Below are 7,807 nucleotides of genomic sequence, written 5' to 3' on the forward strand. Positions count from 1 at the left end.
AGAGGCGTGGTCCAACATGTTGCTAGGTGTGACACATTTAAAAGAAAAAAAAAAAAAGACTGTGATCGGTTGATCTAAAAAGAAATAAAAATACACTTCTAGTGACAGCAGGCAGGAAACGAATGGTGAAACTGATACGCCTAATCATGAAAACTAGTCTTTACAACATCTGTGTTGAATAGATTAGAACCTTTCAGAAGGAGTGCACCAGTGAAGCGTGTTATATAATAAGAGTGGGGAGGAGATTCTGAATCAAACATTCTTGTTGGCAAGATTGGCGCGTCCTTACAGTCGCCAAATTTCTCGGTGTTGTAATCACTTAAATTTCTGCTGTCATATTGTTACTGCGCAGTTTCAGAGATGTTCATATTAGTCCATATTTTTTAATTATTTATTTTCATTTTAGATTCAGTGATTATTATACTATTCCCTGTACACTGAGAGAGAAAAATAATCAGTGCAAATAGTCAAAGTCCTTGTTTGTGTACACAGAAAGCTGATTGTCATTCTGATCGACCATGAGCATTTTCCCTGCACTGAACCGCAGCGTTTCACTCACTCATTGTCATTCAGCGTCTCTCTCTGCTTAAGAAGCCCCTAAGGATGTTAAAAGTCCTCCTCCCTAATCTTGACAGTTTCACACCTTAGGAGCTCTCTTATGCTGCTATGCTTTGTGAATTATCTTTGCCAGGATGGTGTCTTAATTCCAAGGGTAGGTTCTCAGTAAACGTGATAATTCGAAGACATTTCTCAGCATTTCATCAGACGGAACTCTTAGTACAAGGAAGCTTTATGAACATGACCACTGGTTAACTCTCACCGGAGAGCAGTCAGAGGTTTTCAGTGAAAAAGCTCTACAGATTCTGCTGTACGTCACCACTGCAGGGTGTTGTCACTACTTCGCCTAGTGCTTCTTCCACCACGGCCATAGATGACATTTCTGCCTGTCAATCTAATGAAAGCGCAGGTGTAAGTGAAAACATTTACCGTGGCTCCGATTCAACAATTCAAGCGTCCCAGCAAGACGTGAGCGGTTGACAGTCAGCGTTCATGCATAGTTGACTTCTTTCACAGCAGACTTTTTGACTTGTCATCGCGGGAGGAGCATAGGTGTTACTGATGAATAACGACTGCACGCCATCACTGCGCGCTATTTTCAAGGCTCTGGTATTTTGCGCGCTGGCTCACAGACATGGCCGCTGGGACGGCGAATGAGGCGAACCACCACGTGCCTGTCCTGCCGTGACAAGTCAAAATGACCGGACAGGCCAATGAGATACAGAACAGCATCAGCCGAAGTAACTAAACAGTCACACATTGTAATAAGAAAGCGTTATTATGAATTATATGTTTGAGGGATAACACACACACACACACACACACACACAAACACACACACACACACACACACACACACACACACACACTCAGAGGCAGACAAACAAAATTTATAGCGTTGCAGCTGAGACATATTGGCACTTGCAACATAATGAGGAATGAATGTTTGATTATGCAATAAACAGGCGGATATAAACACGCCCCTGAAATGTAGCACAGCTCCTTTCTTTCTAGTCAACACACCTACACACACACACACACACACACACACACATAGACACACAGAGTAAATATGACTATTAGACTCCTAAGGGAGTTTCATAATCACCCACACAGATCGTAATTAAACTATGAACAAGAACCTGCAAGAAAGTGCGTCTGTGTTTGTGCGTGTATGCGTGGGTGTGTGTGTGTGTGTGAAGTGTTCCTCTGTCATGACATGTTTTGTTGTTTGTTTTGGTGGTGTTTGTGTGGCTGTCTGGGCGCATGCGGGGCGTAAATTTAATGTTTGTATTGAAGATCCCCCGAGACACAAAGAAGAGAGAAAAGGAAAACACATTTAATTATGCTTTAACAAACACACACACACACACACACACACACACACACACACACACACACACACAGAGGTGTCTGACAGTGGTTGTAATATTTCCATATGAATGTTGAGAACAAGATGCATGTGTTCTCTTTAAAGTGTTCAGAACTGGTAATGTGTTTGGCCTACTTCTGGTGCATCTGTGAAGGCTGAAAGGCTAAATGCTGAATAAAACTTTTATATTCCTAACGAGAGTTTTAGGGGGTGGACACGAGGCCTCAGGCCACAGCATATGCTCTAAATCCTTTTTATGAAACGAAACGGTCTTTTTATGACACCCTTATCATTGATTTCTACCGAACTCTTCCATTCAGATAGCCTGAAGATCGCACACACACAGAGAGCTCACAGCTTTAGTGCCTCAAATGGGTTATTACTTTATGTGTGTGTGTGCGTGTTAGCTGCAGGGCCAAACAGTGTGTGAGTGATTAACAACAGTAACTGGTGATGCAGTAAAAGGTTCATTAATTAATCAGATGATCTGTGGCTGCCACGCCGAGTAGTTCTGACATGCAGTCTGGTCTCATCTTCACACAACACGCCGAGCACGGCTCACTTTAGTTCATGACATTTTGTTTTTAAAGCCACTGCTCACATGCTCACTGCAGAGTCAAATGTGAAGTCAAGTTCAGCCAGACTTTCTTTTAGCAACGTTATAAAAACCTAGTTTTTAATTCCATTCTCACTTTGTTTAATCAGTCTCTGTTTAAGTGTAGATAACTTAAGCTGATCTTCAGTTAAGTTTCATTTAGTTGAGCAAGGTGTGGTTAATGCTGCTGCAAGGTACTTTTATCTTTTTGTCTATGCTGGCGGCACTTGTAGCCAAAAGCAGTATGAGCGCCGCCGCCTCGCGTCTGAAGATATTGATCCTTCTGGCACATGTATTTGTTTTGGAAGCAAATGAAAGAAAGGAGCAACATTATTTTGATAGTATTCTTCTTTTCAAAACACAGCTGTTTGCAGCCTGCACGGCGGTGAGGTTACATATCTATAAGTGTTTCTGTAAGATTAATAAGTGGAACATGAGGAGGGTGAAATGAAGAGTCGAGTCTGCTTTGTCACTGTGCAAAACAACAACACAGCAACGCATTTCCTTGAGCTGAGTAGTGCAGAGTATTAGATAAAGAAAATAGAATAAACTAAGATGAAATAGTACTAAAGAAGATACCGAGGATAAACATTTTGTTATAAATAGAAATATGCCTGAAAAGGATTGTCAATTGTCCTTTCTTTTTTTTTTTTTTTACAAAATGCAGTACAAACAAGAATACATTGCTATAAAAAACACAATTAGCACGTACGTACACAGTCATCAGTAAATGAAGTCTATTCCTCAGACTACGAGACTCCTCAATTCATCCTCAGCACTCTGCCATAAAAGTTTTAATTTTATGACTGATCCAACCGGCTGACAGGCATTAAAAATAACCATAGTAACTAAAAATAAATAGGCAATCTTCTCGCTGACGGTCTCGTTTGCTTATGTTGGTCATAAATGAGGCATCAGTATTAAACTGAGACTGTTTCAAACTGTTAAAAACTCCTTGTAGAAAGTTTATTCAACCTTGAGGTGTTTTTTTTTTAAAATCTGACTTAGAGTTTAAGCTAATTTGCAGTGTGTGGGTAATACAGTAAAACAATATATACTTTGATATTATACAAATCTGTGAACTGTTATATTGCAGTAGGCAGTTATTGGATTGTTGAAAATCAATTTTAAATCAATGTGTACCTCAAAGTTTGGAGAAACAAATACTTCTTGACCTATTCTAACAGTTTCTCTGTTAATTTCTTTGAAGGAAAATGTGCAATACTACAATTTAGAAAGTTAAATATGGCTGATGGACTTTTATCAGGTATAGTTTAAGTTTCATCCGGGTCTGTATAGTCTGGTCTAGTTTAGTCTGGTTAAAGTACATCATGATATTTAAGTAAGTTGACATATTCTGTTTTATCACATTAAAGAATAACTGTTTGTGAGTTCTTGTTCTTTGGTCTAAATAGCATAGGAAGCGGTGGAAAGGATGCAGGAGCAGTCTCACAGTCCTGATCTTAATCACGGTCATAAATTATGTTTCATTGTTCACTTGTTCAGAGTCGAGCTGCAGGTCATCCTCTGTGAACCTAAACTGACGGACACCATGATGTGTTTTTTGGAATCATCATATGATGTAATTTCTGCTGCCTGGCTCATCGGCGTGTAACAGCTGAACTTTCTGCCTACAGAAGAACAGAATTAAAAACTCATCAACAAAAGAGGAATAAAACCACTGACTGAAACCAGCGCTGGGTCTGGCGCTCTCTCGCTCTGTATCACCTTGATTTACACAGTCTCTTTTTCACTTCTTAACATCTTATGTCATGGATTAAGGTAATCCGTCTGAAACAATTGAACTCACCGTTCTCTGACTCTCGTACTCCCACATTTGTGGCTCTGATAACTTTTTTTTTTTTTTACAAATGTGCATTTAGTGAAGTGTGAAGAGCCGATGCACAGCAGCCTCCATCAGTGTCTGCGTCAGTGGGATGACATTAATGATGGATTAGTGCACAGACAGCTTGTTTAATATGCAGCACACGCACAACTGCTTTTGTTTCTGTTAAAATTTACATTGAATTTATATCAGCAGTTTATTCTTGGACTATGTTTAACTTTAATCACCTCGATCTGCAATACATGCACTGTTACACCCCCCGTACAGTTGAGCGACCTCAGTATCTATCTTTCACCTCTTTGTTATGTGTGTTATTTATCCATATATTCTGTTTTAAATCTTGTTTCCAGTATAATTTTTCTCTTCTTTTATTATTTGTTTACATTTGTGTTTTGTATGTGTCGTATAAGCCGCCGCACGTCTAAATTTCCCATAGGATCAGTAAAGTACCTAACTACCTACTTACCTGTTACATGTCCTCTGCCAGTGTTTACCAGGCTGAGGGATGTGGGCCGACGCTGGCGCATGGGGGCTGAGAAGTCTACAGCTCATAAGTTGTCGTGAATATCCACTTCGTCAAAGAACTTCAGTTTATGTCAGTGTCTTAATACTGCAAACTTCAAACACACAGTCTCGTTTGGATTTACGACCGTGGCGTTGCTCTCAGAAACTGTTGGGGGCGCCAAATTACACATAATGCCAATTTCTGCATAATTTTGCTTTAACAGTTTGCTAAACATGGTTAACATCATACGTGCTACACATCAGAAGGTTAGCATTATAACTGTGAGCGTGTTAGCATTTTGCTCAAAGCACCACTGTGCCTGCAGTGAGGCAGCCTCGCAGAGCTGTCAGACTGTCTGTCTGGTTTGCTTTTATTCCTTCCTGAAACACACAGACTCACTCACATACACTAATATTTGAGCAATCAACCTAATACTTACTTTTCATGCAACCCACGTTTTTATATAACCCTTACATAAGCCCTCTTGTTATTACACTCAGACAAGAAATGTGTTCCCTTTTTTGTTTTGTTCATTTCTTTCTCCAAATAATGGTTTTTCAGGATGATGAACCTGCTACTGTTGCCTGCTAAGTTTGGCAAGAACACTTTAAAATGATTTTTTTGATCTATTATTTATTTTATTCATAAAGAAAGAAAAATGCGATATATATTCGCACACACACATACATGCTCCATTTCCATTGCTGCTCCATTTACTCCGAAACCCAAAGACACTCATTAATTTAACGACTGTCTGTAAGTCAGAAAAAGTCAGACAAAATAAATCATTTTCGGACATTACTTTGGACTATTGGGAATTATCATGGGCATGACTCACTGTTTTTTGATTATTTTTTAGACTAAATTAATGAAGTTTTAGGTTAATAATGGAAACAATCGTCAGTGTAAGCTGTAGTTTTGTCTTTTTCTTTTGTTTATAACAAAAAATCGAAAAGAAAAGGGTCATTGTAACCCCTCACATTAAACTGAAACACTTAAATGACCTAATTTGGGTGCAGGATTATACGTGATATCTCCAGTAAACATGAGCAAAGCTCACCGGCTGACAAGAGACCCCTAAACTTGCCCTACATTTTACTGTATTACTCCTTCTGTGTACATTTAGTGGCTACAAAAGTTTCCTGAGACATGAAGTCAAACCTCTTGCAGATGAAAAAGAAGAGAAAATCTGTCCTACATCACGCATCACATAGATTTGTCCCCATTGTTCCTCCTCATTGTTATTCAAGGACACATACATAAATATCTGGGCTTTGTCGGCTGGTTTAGAAGAAGCTGCTGCTGCTGTGGAAGTGGCCTAATAAATATTTAAAACACATCAATAACACAGGAACACAGAAAAGCTAATGATGCGACAGTGACACACAGCTGACTCAAGACAATCAGTGTGTATGTATGTGTGTGTGTGTGTGTGTGTGCACAGAGGAGGAAACTGAAGATGCCGTTCTCGATTCATTTCCTTGATGTGCGTACAAAAAGATATTGGAGCAAAAAAATTCGAACCAAGTGACTTCTTATCTGTCGCTCTCTCCGTGCACGGCTGCCTCGGTGTTATCTCCTCCTGTTCAATAATGCTCAAACACACTGTCGTGCGGAAATTAGATGTTTTTGCCGGTTTCTTGACTGCCTGCAACCCTGACTGCACAGAGAGACTGCAAAGTGCCATCTGACTTGCCTACACAACAGTTTCTGCTCTCCCTGCAAAGTGAGATGCATCATGCATGAGGGAAGGCTTTTCTTCAAAAGGTCTGTCAATACAACATCTTGGTCTCGCTCTCGCACCATCTCTTTTCCTCGGACTCTTTCTCTACGTGAATCATTTCTCAATGCACATTTGGGCAGCAATTTGGGAAAAACAATTTCTGCTTCCCCGAGCTGTAAATAAAGCAGCAGACAGAGGTTAAACAGCCTCCCCTGGAAGTTAAACTGCTACGAGGATTGTTGAGGGGGGTCAGTAGAAGTTCAGCAGGGACCCACATAGCAGCTACAAAGAGTCAATAACTCTGTTTTGGATTAAATGACCATTAGCAACAGACGGGATTACCAGGCGGCTCCATAAAGAGAGCTGCACGTGGGCTCATTGTGACCCTGCTCTCCCAGTCTGGTTACATCAGCGACTGAGAATCAACCTCCTTCCTCACCCAGACATCCCTGCATCTCTAGCTATGATACCCAACAAACACACACACACATACACACACAGACACGGGAGTACAGTATAGAGCAGGGGGGAGACGCCTGGATGTGTGTGTTTATTCTTGGTCAGACGGTGGGATCCCGTGGCTGAAAGACAAATTTGGAATGGCGCATGGTCCAGTATTTTAGTATATCGGTTACAGTGTTACGGTCAGCCAGTCTGTCTGTCTGCCTGTCTGTTTGTCTGTCTGCCTGTCTGCCCACTGCAGGGAGTGTGTGAGCGGGGTCAGCTATTCCTCACGAGCAGCAGACCTCGAATACTCCTCAAATAAACACACACCCCTTAAATATGGAGTCACAAGTAGCTGTGAGTTAAAAATGACAGCAGACCGCTCATATTTTGATGTTTTCTACATGCGCATTGTAATATATTTTATTTGACCCCCTCTAACGTCACGGGACTGAGCTGTATTTGTTGCTCCCACTAGAAAAAGGTTTAACAAACTTAATATTGGTAAATTTGATTAAAAAAAGATTTCAGACTTTGCCGCCCCCCAGTGGACATATTAAAAGACACACCATAGAAGATAGAAGCACATGTTGTCACAGCCCTGATGAATAAACGGGCTGAAAGCATCACACAGACTGCACTGGTTTCCACCGAGATCGTCTCATTCTTTTACAAACACAAGCATAAAGATGCTGTAGTCATTAGTATTATACACACGGGGACTTTAACCTGATGTAGTGAGGATAAAATGAAAGATATACATA

Source organism: Sparus aurata, chromosome 8, assembly GCF_900880675.1.
Source record: "Sparus aurata chromosome 8, fSpaAur1.1, whole genome shotgun sequence".
NCBI classification, from domain to species: Eukaryota; Metazoa; Chordata; class Actinopteri; order Spariformes; family Sparidae; genus Sparus; species Sparus aurata.